The sequence below is a fragment of the Argopecten irradians genome, chromosome 9 (genome assembly GCF_041381155.1).
Source record: "Argopecten irradians isolate NY chromosome 9, Ai_NY, whole genome shotgun sequence".
Classification (NCBI taxonomy): Eukaryota; Metazoa; Mollusca; class Bivalvia; order Pectinida; family Pectinidae; genus Argopecten; species Argopecten irradians.
Window position 1 is genome coordinate 37698231 of NC_091142.1, and position 16059 is coordinate 37714289.

Below are 16059 nucleotides of genomic sequence, written 5' to 3' on the forward strand. Positions count from 1 at the left end.
ATGACCTTTTAATATTAACAATTATTAATATGTTTTGTGTTTAGTCTGAAAATACAGCAAGACATTTTTTTTTTAATTTTATATTATTTACTTGCATGGCGTCTTGGTGGGAAGTCACAACATTCACACATTTACAAAAGATCTGTAACATATCACTGATGGACCGTATTCAGCGATTATAAGTACAGGTCAATGGAAATATCGATTCATATATTACACTTTACATTGACCTGCATCTACTCAATATCTTAGATAGAACTAAATAATAAGTGGTGGGTTTTGTCTGCTTCTACACATTATAAATATCATGCCGAATGAATGCTGCTCTACTTACAGACCACTCACGCTTTTTCATGCCATTAGGATTACATTAAAATGCGTATCATGGAATACATTAGTTATCATAAATAATTAATTGGTTCGGGATATTCCTTGATCTATTATATCAAAACAATGAAACAGTTGACGATGTTTTTGGTTAATTTGTCACGATATCTTAATCATTTCATTAGTTACTAACCATGTCTAGACGATCAAAAAACAGAGAAAACTCGGGAAATATCCTATGTTAGACTTGCATTATAGTTCACATTTCGAAGTATGTCGAAATCAGTATAATGAATAACAATAAGACACGTATCGTCCATCTGATCCTATGATTTCGGTTTGATTAGGGTATTCATTTAGCTTTATAAATATGTCTTATGGAAACAATACACAGCCAATATTTCCTAACCTGAAATACATCAGAGTTTCACATGAAATTTGACCTGAATTTCAGGTCAAGAAATTTTAACCTGAAATTGACCAGAAATTGACCAGAATTTCAGGTCAAGAAACTTTGATCTGAAAATGACCAGAATTTCTGGTTCATTTCAAGTGAATTTTAGGTCAAGGAATTTTGGTCAATATTTCTTGACTTGAAATTCAGGTTAAGAAATATTGGCTGTGTAGATTACATTGGATCCACATACATTTTGTACGTTCAGGTTCAACGAAACACATGCTTGGGAAAGAGATACACATGGACGGTTTGGGACACAATGATTCGATCTGTAAACATAGATGCAGAGATGATAACTGATATGAGTTGAAGGAAGAAAACACATCGAACGATCACATGAAATATACAATTCAGATAAATGCAACAGCTATAATGCATTGAACACCTATCAACCACCTTTACTTACATTACTGCGTTTTTCGGTGATCCAGTAGTTTTTGTCCTAGAAATTCCCTGTGTATCATTCGAGTTTTAAGAAGAGTATGAATGAAAATTCAAACTGTTATCATTCCACAAGATCACAGCGAAGATCACAGTTATACTGTTATTAAAACAAACAGCATGTATTTCACGGCTATAATGCTAACGTAACACAGTTGTCATTAATATCACGATATCATGATACTGTACACCGAGTCTGGTGTTGCCAAACTTGATACACACTGCGCCATCACATCAGAGATAGGTAAGTTACCTGTAAATCCACAGCCACACATGAGAATAGAGATGTGAAGCATAAAGGTAAACTTTCTCAGGTGACACACAACATTATAGTAACGTTAACAGGTCATAGTTGAAAATATCTCTCATCCATCTTACTGTTGTATGAGGCGCATGTTTTATGGCATTGCCAGCCAGGTAAAAACTCAAATTAAAAAAAAGGTCTGTGCAAAAACATGCAACATGCACTATTGTCAATACGCCAAGGAAACGACAGGAGGTCGACATAGGACAACAACACGTATAGGGATATATAGGATGGCTGGAACACAGCGACGACGTCATAACGGGATGTTTATAAAACATAACTTTAATTATTACTTTTCCTTATCGTGTTAAATACGTATTATTTAATTATCACCATGTCGTACATATTACATATTTAAATATCACCACCGCGCTAGGGTTTTCCAGGAATATATTATATCACTTCATGATTTCTGTATATATTCAATCAAATATTAGACAAGGAAGCACAAGAAATTCAAGGTATAATGTATCTCACTTAATTATCATTATCAATTTGGTAAAATAACTATCATTACTTTCATGACTGGCATTGATAAATTTTAAACATCTTATGTTGAATCAGGAATTAGGCATCACACAAGAATTAAGACAAATATACAATAATTGTTTTGGGGTTTGAAATAATCTGTAAGCCGACTCACACTCAAAATATATGTTACAAAAGGTCGCATATCATAATGCATACATAATTCATGGCGTAGAGTAATTTCAGTGTTTCAATACTTTGTATTAACTTCTGTGAGTACTTGTGAGAGACAGGATTTCCTATAATATACATACATGTATACATTTGTCTGCGATATGCTCCACCTTGTACGGTCTCACTGGTAAACAAAAACATCAATCTAAGCACTCCTTATTTATCTGTTCGATTGCGCATAACAACATCTGGAATTATCTACAAACGTTTCATTACTGATGAAATCGTGTATGTTTGTCCGCCAAACAAGTAATCATCAGATTATATAAAATGAAGATAATCAAACATGTTGAGATTTCAAGCTTTAAAATCATACAAATCATCAGAGGGACCGATCACTTACTCTGTAAATTTGTATGTTTGGGAATGGGTCTGTTTTATCTTTTACTGTTATAGTTTTCATTATCTTTTATCAGACTAAGTAATAGCTAATATATATATCCTTTCGTCTGGGGAAATGTAACCCAACTAACTTTCGCAGCGCCTTATATTTGATAATTACATGTATGTATTTCGCGCTTACATTACAAACGTTGTTATTTCACGTCATGCGTTACAGTTTACAATCTAGATAGCGTTTACAAATGAAACGTTTTACTCAACAGTAATTCTATTCTGGAACAGCCGCCAGTCAGTTTTTCTCGTCGTCAAGACAACACAAAATATAGCTCCGAAACTAGCTTCATGTTTTTAAGTTTATGTTTTTGACAATTAAAACGGTGATTTAGAGGGTTTTTTTTCTTTTCGTTTGGAAGAATTAATGGCTAACATTTTGTCACAATTTTTTTTATGTCACTTCAAATACATCTTACTGAGAGACAGTGAATATGTGTTCTGGTTGTTCGTTTTAGTAGAGGTCCGGTTCGAAGAAATTGGCTATTGGTGGAAATGGAAAACAAATTGGTATCTATATACATTATCAAACGTTTTAAGACTCAATTTCAATGATTGTGGAATGTAACTGCGTTGAATAGTTATGTTCAGCCTTTTCCCTGGGACTATCTTTAATATCAATGATATTACTATATGACTCACTGCAGAAAGGTCATATAAAACGTAAAAGGCGCAAAACAATGTCGAAATGTAAAACTACGCCGGTCAGAGGTCAGCGCGTGACCAACCATCTTCATTTAGAAATAAAGTGATCGGTGAACTAGTTTGATTGAGGCAGAACGAAGTGGGAATGTAAATATAACATATTGAGTGTTATCTAGGCAGGGTGTCCTTCAGAACTCATCACTTATTCTTGTGGAATGGTGATAGATAACTTAAACATTCGTAGCATCCTTGAGAAATGAGCGGGATTTATATTCATTATAGAAAAAAACTTACAGATATTGAATGACAAATGCATACATCATCGTTGATAAGGATGTGTTCTATTTTGTACATCACACACGCCTCAGGTACATTTGTATAAGTAAAAGAGACACTAAATGATAACCTAAATAAAATAGATATTGAAAGCGAAACAAAAACATAGTCTTTTGAACAGGATTCTTAAACAGTTATGAAATAACTGCCGAATGTGACGTCACTGCGTGACTCCGTCTGAATGTCAAGACGTCAAGAAGAGGTTTTATTGTGTATAAACATTGACCTAAGGACGTAGTTGTGGTCAGCCCCGACAGGTTGTGGTCAGTCCTCAAACATTACTTATCAATTAAGTACCATCAACAAGAAAGCATTTTCATCGCATAAAAAAACAGTGTTGAAACATACAATAATAAAATATCAGCATTGATGATTGAAATAGGTTTTGGTTTACAGTTTGAGTAATATCTAAGTAGACATATATCTAAAACAAACCCAATAAAACTGCTGAAACTTGGCTAGAAATACGAAGGTTTCCATGGATATCAGAGTGAGAGGATTCACAAGTGATATCTATGTTTTTCACGCGTACAATATTAGTGCATATCTATTAATGTTTACTTCTTAAAAATCTATTGTGGATTTACAATATCTTTGATTAAAAATTCTACACTAATCTACTCGTACATTTTTAAATTGGAAGCTAAAAATGATAAATGATGTCATAAATAGGTGTAAATATCTGCTAACATACAACTGCGTCCTATGAGCGGTAAGACATTTTACGAAATGAAGGTATCACCTAAATTTTAAAATGCAATTTTAAATTTAAATCAAATCTTACCGTAAGTGAATAGACCGGAATAAAAACCCAACGCAGTTTACCGAATAGGCTGTCCGACGCCGGATGTACATAGGGACCTAACGCCATCCAGCTTTATATATATAGTTGTTACTTTACATGTACCTCTATTTGTGCGTAAACCGGATGTTAAAATCATTAAAGGAATATTGGATGTTTTGATCCATTGTAAATGCTGTTTAGCAACCACCAATGATAACTTGCCGTTCTATTTATTTCTTTTTGGACCAGAATAGGAATGTGAGGTTTCTCACGCAAAAAATACGTGTTTCCTTGTCTAAAGAAGTGCATGAAGCATGATTGTTCGACTACCTCTTGCAGAAGAGCTCAACCTCGGGATATTGTGATGTTACAATGGCAATATCGACTAGGGAGTGACGTCACAATAGGAATATTAACTGTGTGCTTCTAAAAATGAAACACCGAGGTGATATGATATATATCGGACTGCACGTGACTACATTATTAGACAACGAAAATAGTGGCAAATCAGAGCATAGCTAATGAATGTTTATATTTTATTCAATATTTAGCATAAAATGAGTAAGACGCATACCATAATTAATGGAATCTCCCAGGATTACAACACCATACAAATATTGAAATTTTGTAGGTTAATACGAGGAATTCTTAAACATGAGAAAGGTAATATTCCTTAAGGTCGAAAGCCGACGGAAATATCACCTTTCAAAGGTTTAATTTGCAATGTCAACCTCTGAACAGGTGTTTATCGGTTGCAGGTTGACATTACATTAACAGCACAATGGAGCTCAATTAACCCTTCGGAAAGTGGCAGCCGCCGAAGGGTTAGTCGCGCTCCATTGTGCAGTTAAATATTTGTATTCTTTCTTTGTCCCGTATTACTGTTCGCATCATATTATGTAATCGTGTACGTTTTGTGTTTCTTGATTAAGAGCAGATCGCCTCGAAAATTTGACTTTTTTTTTTGTCCGCACGGTTGGAATTACTTCTTAGTCCCTTATTGACTACTTTAGATAAGTATATTTTAAAAACAAAATAGTGATGTATAATTAATATTGAATACCCTATGTATACTAGTTTGTTTATTTATTTACGTCATTATATTGATCTTATTATAGAGTTGAATTAGAAAATGATAAATTGGGATGGGGGAGCTGATACAAGTGGCTGGGCAATCCTCAAACATCTTGTATGGGTATACATCACATTTAGATCTAGTTTGGGCTAGTATTTAGAATTGGCCTTCGGACTGCATTGTTGTACCCAAGTAACAAAGCTAAAGCAACGCCCATTGTTTTACAACTTATAAGAATATATTCATAACTCAAACACTGTAGCAACAACTTAGAAAGTTAATAATGCCATAATTTTAATTTTATGTACATTATTTTACTTCTAGGAAACATATGGATATAGATAACTATAATGATTGGAAGCCTACATTCAGCATCCGAGCAGAATTGGAAGACGGCTCCACATACACATTTATTATCTAAGGTTTATTTATTTTATTCAGTTTTGTTCAGTAATTCTCTCCGTGTCTTCTGATCCGATTTTGACTCCTTTTTTATTGTTATTGGAACCATACGCTTTGAACATAATTCATGAATATTCACTAACTGAAGGAAACGTGACCTTTAAATTGAGAAAGCTTTCACAAAATATAACAAAAGAAAATGACAAAATCTTGAGTTCGGGAACTTTTAAGTGAAGAAATAGGTTTTTAAGTTATGGTATGTTAGAGCTGATGCTGATACGAACCATTAGTCTAAAAACAAAAAATAAAAACGAAAAACAAAAAAAAAAACTTTTGCAACCATATTTACATATATAAATGTAAGTATATGTATATTGTCAACTGATAAATATAACTGTAATATCAGTTTTAACTTCAGGCCTGCAGCCAGTCAATGTTCAAACAGGGGACTTCTTGGTTCCTGTGATTGGCTGATCCAGTCGTCATGTGAAATTCCAGCTTTTGTCGACAAATTCAATATTGAATGCGCTTTTACACACTGTACTGTAAGAATATCTTAAATGTACCGGTATATCACTCAATATTCTATGTAGCTCTACATTTAACACTACATTTTTTGAGGAGTATCCAGGAAGACTTTAACAGATTTAACAGCCAAATGAAGTTAAGATTTAAGGTTTTACTTTGTTTTTTTAAGAACTGGGAGACTTTGGTTTGGGTGACTTAATGGCTTTACTTTGCTTCTCATTCTCCTTCTTGGGCATTGTTACGATATAGACAAACTCAGTTGCTATCGTAACTAAATAACGGCTTCTGGTTGATGAAAAAAGATGCGGTTTATCAAAAGCAAAACAATTTGTACATTAGGAGTTTGAGGTATGTCAAAAATAATGATACCACTTTCAAAAACATCCGGTACCATGGTAACAATAGATAAAAGACTTCTGGTTGTTCGAAACTTAGATGTAACTATTTTGATGATTTTTTTTTAGATTTGAAGGATAGTGAATACAAATTTATGCCTAGCACTGATTATGGTTAGCTTATTGTGTTACATTGTTGTAATGGCACTAGCCTGGAATTTAACCAATTTATGTCACGTATATTTAAAAGTATGCCATGTGAGTAGGTGACGTCACCAGATAATTTAATGATCAGATGATGACCCATCTGATATAATCCGTCTTATTAGAATGTATGTATAATGTGAACTGCATGTTACCATAGCGCTTGGTTCTCTTGAGCTCCCTCAGTTATATCTATCACCTGTTATCACGAAGGATTGCACTCTAGCAGCAAAAGATATCAGACGCTAGCTGCAATATTGTAGCTCAAAAGACTTTTTGACAGAAAATGGTGTCGTCTTTAGAGCTACAATTGGTGCCTATTACTGCTAATGGAGCAAAGTAATGATTATGCAAACCATTAAGCACGTTCCCCGGAATTTCATGATGATTTCAAGTTTTGTGACGGTCTGTTGCGTTTTTCCACGTTTTATCATGGTTCATGCAGATTGGCTGCACGTTTTGCCGTTTTGTGCCGTTTTGTCAAGGTTTTGACGGCAAGCCAAGGTGGATGATAGACGTTTCGATGCGTTCTGTCAAGGCACATCACGGCTTGTAGCGGTTGAAAGCCCGACGTGATACGGCATGTTACGTCTTATTACGGTCTTACGTTGCAAGCAATATATGATGGAGTATCATTGCCTGGCCTGGTACATATTTGCTACTTCATGGAATTATTTGTATTAATAAATAGAAATAGTCATTATCAAACACATTTAAACCATCAAATTATACCAAAGCTAAGTGAGATTAAGTGAGAACCATTACAGAAAAAAATATTTGCGTAGAAACACTTGGCTATAATAATTATATATTTATACCAAATATAGTTAAGATTTTATTTTCTTTTAACACATTTTGTAATTAAAACGTGTTTTAATGACATTTCCGGCAATAAATATTGTTTCATTTGCTACAAAAAAAACCGGCATCAGACTTTCATCCCTAGTAAGCCTCGGCGGACCGTGAAAAACGTATCGGAGCTTGATCAAAACGTGTAAAACGTAGCAGACCTCATCAGATCGTAACAGGCCTAGAGAGAACGTAGTGGTATGTACCTTCGAATTCCTTTAACCTCCGGGAACAGCACTTTCCCCTATATCCACGGTCCACCACGTAATCCGTAAAAGACCGTGGCAAAACTTCACAAGACCTAGCTCAACTTGAATACAGAGACAAAAAATAGCCAAAATTCCACGGCGCACCACGTTTCGGGCAAACGGGACTACCGTGGTCGCCGGGAACATAGTGTAAACCTAGCATAAAGGTAACTTCCTGGTGCAGACATAAAGAAGACCGTTTTATCCATTATTGGGGAACAGTCATTAATGACTATGTTTGATATATATAATCATCTATTCTAACATGAGCTATTGATACTGTGTATTTCTTTCCATATACACAATAATCAATTGAGGGAAACCTTTGGTTCTTTGGTAGTATTTGTATAACTTGGTAAATAATATCTCCGACCGTGAGTACACCTTGCTATGACAATGGGCTGCACTCGTCTTTAACAGGTTTCAAGGTGCACGTATTGATTAAAGTACATGTATTTAGGACAGGTAATTTATTGGTTACGCTGAAAAGCTTTTCAAATGTTAGTTTACACTCATCTGTTCAATGAAGCAAAACATCAACACTTTAGTCATTCGATCTTTTATCGTCAATATTTTTTTCCATTGACTATAATTTATTTTGATTGGTGAAAAGCTATTGCTAAAACGATTTTCATTGGAGCACACAAAGCACCAATGAAGGGACGTATAACGTATAATGTATGTAAATAATATGCTGGGCACATCTGTACAAGTAGTTTATATACCTTTATTTAGAACTAAATTTGTATAGAACTTAAAATCAAAAGTTACTTACATGTACTGAAGCCATTTTTGGAATTTTGAATATCCACAGAAGGAGTCGTCATTACAATGTGAACGACATTATTCCTATACTACATGAACTTTTAACATCTTAACCATCATTTCCTAATGTACACTGTATCTTACGCGCATTCATATACTGTCGTGAATCATTCCCATTGAAAACGATGTCTCTTAATTTTGTTTTCAATGATGAATTTTAAGATAGCTTAGCGTTGCTATCTGTGACATCTGCCAATCTGGCGATGATTTGATCACTATGTAAATAATGATCACCAATGATAGCTAACCAAGTAGAACATATGAATTTATATAAAATCATCTCCGAAGGTTTTTTTTCTTCATATCTTCAGATGTCAAAAAATCGTGAACAATATAAATGATTTGTAAATACCTCACTTCAAATTACGGCAGTTCGTGGACAGACGAAGACATCCTAAACTGTATATATATATTGTCCTGAGGACTTCTAGATTGAGATTTATATTAGATGTTATCATTAGGAGACATGATGAACACAATATTTATGAACAGATTATTTCAACTATAAACTTTTATATACCAGAACATCAAATCAAATGAAGGTCAGAAGGCAATTAACAAATGATTCAGCGTATTGTTCCTATACAGGGGTTTCAACGAAGTTAAGTTTTATCGTTTATTTAACAAGCTAGAGGAAGATTAACGTGAGATTAAACAACATATAAGTTACTTTTCTTTATTAAGTTCTAGTTTAGATTTTAGACATTGGCCGAGAAAAAATAACCTGATAGTGCCGAATACATTGATATAATTCTGGGTTTTGTAATAGCATGAAGCACGACTAACAGTAGAAGGCTTTTATCATTGGTAAATGCTATTATCACTTGTTATTTCGTTTTATAAATATTTTGATAATCATATTGCTGCATCGGTTTTCTCACGGTTGTCCATACAACAAATTCGTGTTGAAATGTTTTTTGCCTTACCCATTAATACTGAGGTATTTTTGTCGTGCTTGTTTTATAATTGCCATTTTATTGGTTCGTGATATCTCTATAAGAGTTTTTGTTTCATTGTTTAAGTTTTTTAGGTACATGTTTCTAAGATATTGCTACTGCAGTAGTTATTGTGCATGTTTGCTGTCACTATAGGGAAGTGTCAAAGTTAAATTTGTCCATAAATAAAGCTTTTTAAAAGAGCATATTCAGACAGTTGTTTATGGTATCGTTATAGCAGACATTACCTTCCTACATTGATGTAAACACTTGCACTATAAAGATGCATATAAATGGCGTGATGTCCACAGGAAAGGGTTCCGTACGAATTCATTGCAATATACAAACATGTTATGATTAAACAAAATAACACATAAACCCACACTCAATGGAGCTAAAATCAAACGTTTCAAAAGTACAAAATGACCAAAAGTACAAAATGACCAAAAGTACAAATTGACCAAAAGTACAAAATGACCAAAAGTACAAATTGACCAAAAGTACAAAATGACCAAAAGTACAAAATGACCAAAAGTACAAAATGACCAAAAGTACAAATTGACCAAAAGTACAAAATGACCAAAAGTACAAATTGACCAAAAGTACAAAATGACCAAAAGTACAAAATGACCAAAAGTACAAAATGACCAAAAGTACAAATTGACCAAAAGTACAAAATGACCAAAAGTACAAATTGACCAAAAGTACAAACTGACCAAAAGAGGGCATGGCAGTATAGATGCTCGGAAGAGTACACGTTCCTATATACCTATATACATGATTTTTATTCAATTTAATACTTCGTGTACATATGTATTCACAAGCACCAAATTTGTATTACATTTCAGTTTGGATGTTAATGTTATTTGATGCACGTAGATGAAGACTAGTATCAAGTTTTAAGGTCGACGTCATGATCGCGCTAGGACATGACAACAGTGATACCGCGGATTTGAAGTGAGTACTCAGTGGTTCTAGCCGCGTGATCTTCTGTATTTACTCTTTTGTGTCAATGACTTGTCAACCGTTTGACTTCATGTTCTGTTTAGGGTGAGGGTCGATACTGTAGGGAACGACTCTCGGGTGGTCAAATCGTCATATCGCTCAATCACGGGGGCATCAATTGTATTATGATGTACAAAATGAAACGTTTTCAAACAATGCATGACTACTCTGGATTACATCGTATTCATAAAAACCAGCTCAGATTTCTCGAAAGAAAATTAAGTCAAAAACTGACTTAAGTCATTAAATTTTCATATGAGTTTCATAAGGAGAAAAACTTAAGTTTTTGACTTAAGTCTGTTTGTTTCGGAAATCGATGCCGGAGAAATAATAATACCAAACCCTTTCAGTTTGCTCGTTGTCAGTATAATTTGGTCGTGTGTGGTGTGTTGTATTAATGTCTGTGACGGTGTGGTTCAGTTAGACAGTACTATAAAAAGGTCTCTCTTTTATAAAGCACCAAACACAAGACGAACATACTACAACATCCCAAAACCAAAAACAAACAGACATGCACAGACGCAACACGTGACATAAGCGTTAAACCTAATTAATCAATCTAAACAAACTGCTATACATACAGACACTGACAATATACATCGTATTTACCTGAATCAGTTCAAGACCACACTCCTATCACGCACGCTCCTCCGACAGTGCTTTAATATATAATCCGGACTTCCAAATAAATCTTACATGTCCTTTAAAGTGGACTGTTTTGCAAGTTTTGCATCCTTAAACAGGATAAATTTAGGCACTGCACGTCCCCATGTATACTATTTATGAATAGCATGTATTCATCGGTTTACCGTTAGGCAAATAACAACTGTCAGATTAAAAACACCAAATGTCAGTTGTATGTTACAAGTTGTGACCTTGAGGACTTGTCGAGGGGAATATGTGTCCCTTAGTATTTATGTATTACTTTTATTGTGTGTTGACGGTATGCTGTGTGCTGAGCTGTCCTGGTGATCCAAGTCGTCTTTTGGATCATGATTTAAGGATTTGATGCTGTCAAAACCATGTCAACTCTAACAGGATCTCTCAGTGTGTAATCCCGATTCCCTAACTGCCTTTTGAACAGCTCCTAAGGAATACATTGTACGTCAACACAAAAACGTGATGACAGATGTGATGAGAAGTGTTGAAGATGCCATTCATGGCCAATGGGATATTCAGAGTTGTAGTTGATGTAGATAATGTATTGAACTGGTATTACTTTTTCATCCTCTACACTAGTGCAATCGAACTTCCTTGTTCTTTCACGCTTCTATTCTTCATATAAACCTGGAAGTTCGCCCATCACCTCATTATTAATTTAATACAGCGTTAATTGATTAGAATAATTACCCGTGTAATTAGCGTGACTCAAGCGTGACATCGCCTAATTGGTGTGGAGTTTTTATAGACATGGACAGTGGTATTATTGTATATTAATTACCACGTGTCATCATGTACACGTGACCCACTGTCTAGTGAGACGTTCTACACTGTTACCGTAACACCTAGGGCAGGTGAGCAAATTAATGACAGCACGAAGTAATTAAATTATCTTTAAAACAGCTGTGGTGCATAATTTATAACCTCAAATCGAGACAACCGGGACCATTCGGCAACTTTCTATTTTAAGGTAAGAACAGAAGTTTTCCAAAGGTGATTGCATTTTTTTCATATTTATTTAATTTGATATCAATTACAGTATTTCTGTCTTTTGCGAAAATAAATTGTTTGATGATAAAATCACAGTAAATATTTCACAACGTTTTAAGTGCAATATGTATTTGCAATATGCTATTGAATAAACAAAGTGGAATATCTAAATTAAGATATCTATTAAGATTAATTAGAGCTGCAAATCAAACTCAAGGGACATTAATGGTAGTTACATGTAAATAGGTTTAAGATTATGGTTAATATGATAAACAATGGAACACACCCCGTCACTTACGTTAACTGAATACGACTTCATTATACATTGTCCATCATAGTTATTTGAATACATAAGATAAATAGGTATAAAACTTATTTATAAAACCAATGTTTCCTGTAAAATATAAGATTATTATTTGCTACATACTTTAAAAAAATGTTTTTGAATGACTGCCTTATAAATAAATACGTACGAAACATTTTCAGAGGATACATCAAGATGTCATCAATTGCTGCGCGTGCATATGTTGTAATTGGACATTACTGCGTTACATGTAGCTGTCTTTGCGGGTAGGTATTGATTGTGACGTCATGCGTTTGCGAGCGTAACGTCATGTTCATAGGAGGAAACGACGGGAATTACGCCCACAAAATGATAATGTCTCCATGGATACCTACCCGCAAGCGAGAGAGGTAATAACTCTGTAATATCTATAGACAGAAAAATACAAACATTTTAGGTAAATGTTTATAAGTCATAAATCAGATGGTGGTATTCGTAAAACCATATGTAAGTTATCATGAAATACAAGGGTCTCTTTAACTAATACGTAGTATGTTAAGTTTTAGAAACATTTTGTAGATGTAATGCTAAATGAGACTAAATTATCCTGATATTACTTTACGATAACTAGACACAACAAGGATATAACGTTATTGATATACAGTGACGCCCTTTGAATACCGCCGAAGATACCAAGCAGAACAATTGACCCGGTTACATTATACCGACAACGGGCAAACCAGTCGTCCTACTTCTGTAATGCTGACTCACAGTACCGAGCGCTCAACTGAAGGCAAAAAATGAGGTCAACTATACAGAACCACAGAACAATAGTCAGATACTACATAATATTAAGATACAGTGACTCCCTTTAAGAACAGCCGAACAATTGACCCAGTCACATTATACCGACCACGGACGAACCAGTCGTCCTACTCTTTTCATGTTGAGCACAAGGGAGCGAGCGCTCACCCGAAGCAAAAATGGGGTCAACTTCTTATGAAAACTTGTTTAAAATAGACAAAAGCACAGAACAATAGTCAGAATAGTTAGATACTACATAAAATATCGAGTAGGGTAGTGGAGAGTGTGAAAGCTGTATTTACGGAGAAACAGATCTGGGATTTAAATAATGGGAGACCTCTAGCTTACTGTGGCCAACCCTCTATAGCTGTTTAGTACTACTGTACATACTATTACAGAATGTGTCTGTTTGGGGACATATTTAGTGAAGTGCAATGAGTAGTCGGTACGCAGTACATTGCTTTTCAGGGGAGTCGTGCCAATTTCTAAAACAAAAACATGACTCTAAAGATTAATTAATCACGTGTGAAGCATGTCTTTTGTCTCATTTGCATGGAAAGTGCATTTATATCCTATGTTAATGTGCATTATCACTATGAATTAACATTTGTGATAAACACGAGATTTATCTTAAGAAACCAAGAAAAAGTGTCCTTTGAAAAGTAATCAGCGAGATTCTGCTTAATTACAGCATTTATTAATGTAAATGATGAAAAAAAGTTGTTGTTTTTTACTTAGATTGGGAGTAAAAAAAGTATGAAATTGTTAAATACGGTGTTACGTAACTTTCATAATGCAAATATCCTACCATGTGTAATAATGCTGTGATCGTCTTTGCAACTCTAGCACATTTTACAGAATATAAGTTTGAAACGAAAAAAAACCTATCTTTCAGGGACATTTTGAAAAGTGTTCAGTGACATTTTATATTGACATAATCAAGTGTTATGATATTATGTACTGTATAAATATTCTTTAATGGATGGTTTTACTTAATTAATAATAATGATCACAAGCAATGTTTTAAATCTATATATAGGGGATTAAACAAAAGCTAAAGTAGGTGGTTACGATAATACCGCAAAATGATAATTCGAAGTACACGATTTCCTGTTCTATAACTATAAATGACAAACATCCTACAGCTTCTTCTCCGCCTCCATATAACGTTATCTTAGGACATACCAGGATTAACATCCCGTATTAGAACTAGTAAGAAAATCATGTGTTAATCCTCAGTATATTGAAGCCAGACTAACCTGTCGTGTTGACCTTACCAAAATAAATTATAATTAGGGAATCCCATCGGTGACAGAGTCAACAGGTGCAATTATGATCCGGTGCACTGAGTTCGCAACCCACGCGTATTCCATAATTTATCAGTTGTATGGCCAACAGCTCTGATTTGGCAGATCAGCGTCACAACACGACACATTGTGATGCTTCCTGTAGTATGCCATTTCTGAATATTAAAGTTTGTTTACTTATCATAATAAGTAATTTTACAGTCGGTGTTTTATAGATACGATTTTATATAGAAATGTCTCAACTTCACAGACACATATGTTGTAAACAGACACATGTATTACAACATTTAATACCACATTGTAACGTCAGAAGATGTAGATGTTTTTCCCCACGACAATGACAGTACCCGTAAGATTATGGTGATAATCGTAGACTAAAACTGACTTACCTTTCTCTGTAGTCTGTAAAATTATTCTCTTATCTTATCGACCCTCATGTGTTAAAAATCAGACTGTAAATAGAGTTTAATAAAAAAAAACATGTCATTATATGTATGATCATAACAACATAAATCATTTCAAATAAATTAGATAAGCTGAAAGAGTTCAGTTCTCCGATCACAACAAACACAAGTACAATGCATTTCTATATACAATAATATTTACACTTCCTGATCTCAATAGCCATACTATTGGGAAAAAATCATCTTATTCGTTGTATAATGATTCTGAAACCGAGACTTCATAAATAAACATAATGTTCATTTGTTCAACTTTCATTATCGATGCATGATATTAATTATCAAAATCAAAAGTTATTCATTAAACATCCATTAAGAGCTGTAAGCAGACGACATACCTGGTGTAGAGTTGCTGCTATTTGTAAGACAGCATGCCTCATCGGTAAACACACCCACACTGGGAGTAGTGTCTACGTGACCATCCAACAACAAGGTAAAATTTAAAGTTTATCCTCTAGGTGTCTAATACTTGTGGTCAGGTACACATGGCCGGTACGCGTTTCCAACCCAATAGCTGGAGTCATAGCAACGATCAGGTCACAGGTGTTCGTTTCTAATATAAGTATAAGTATAATACTGGGTCAAGGTCTATAACTCGGCCGGCCATATAACACTACCCAATTTCAGAAAAAGTATGATTATTAACCAACCGTATAGGATATAATAATAGGAATACTCTCAATCGACAGCCAGATAATTTATCTTTATTTTGGTATATGATACAATATATATCATGTCGTATAAATGTCACTAGGT

General features: G+C 34.3%; 1 protein-coding gene across 7 annotated transcripts in view; it reads right to left on the bottom strand.

Annotated features, from left to right (window-relative positions):
- LOC138332251 (zinc transporter ZIP4-like) overlaps positions 1 to 15779 on the bottom strand; it is a 35169-nt gene extending 19390 nt beyond the window's left edge. Inside the window, exons 1-2 of one of the 7 annotated variants that reach the window (XM_069280265.1) lie at positions 15642 to 15779; positions 15232 to 15294 (exon numbers count right to left, since the gene is read on the bottom strand). The gene's annotated coding sequence lies outside the window, so the exon portion shown is untranslated. Of the gene's footprint in view, positions 1 to 1190; positions 1607 to 4392; positions 4447 to 11407; positions 11522 to 15231; positions 15295 to 15641 lie in introns of those variants that run through there. The other 6 variants (XM_069280269.1, XM_069280270.1, XM_069280271.1 and 3 more) reach the window with 6 other exon arrangements.
- Between the last annotated feature and the right edge of the window lie 280 nt (positions 15780 to 16059).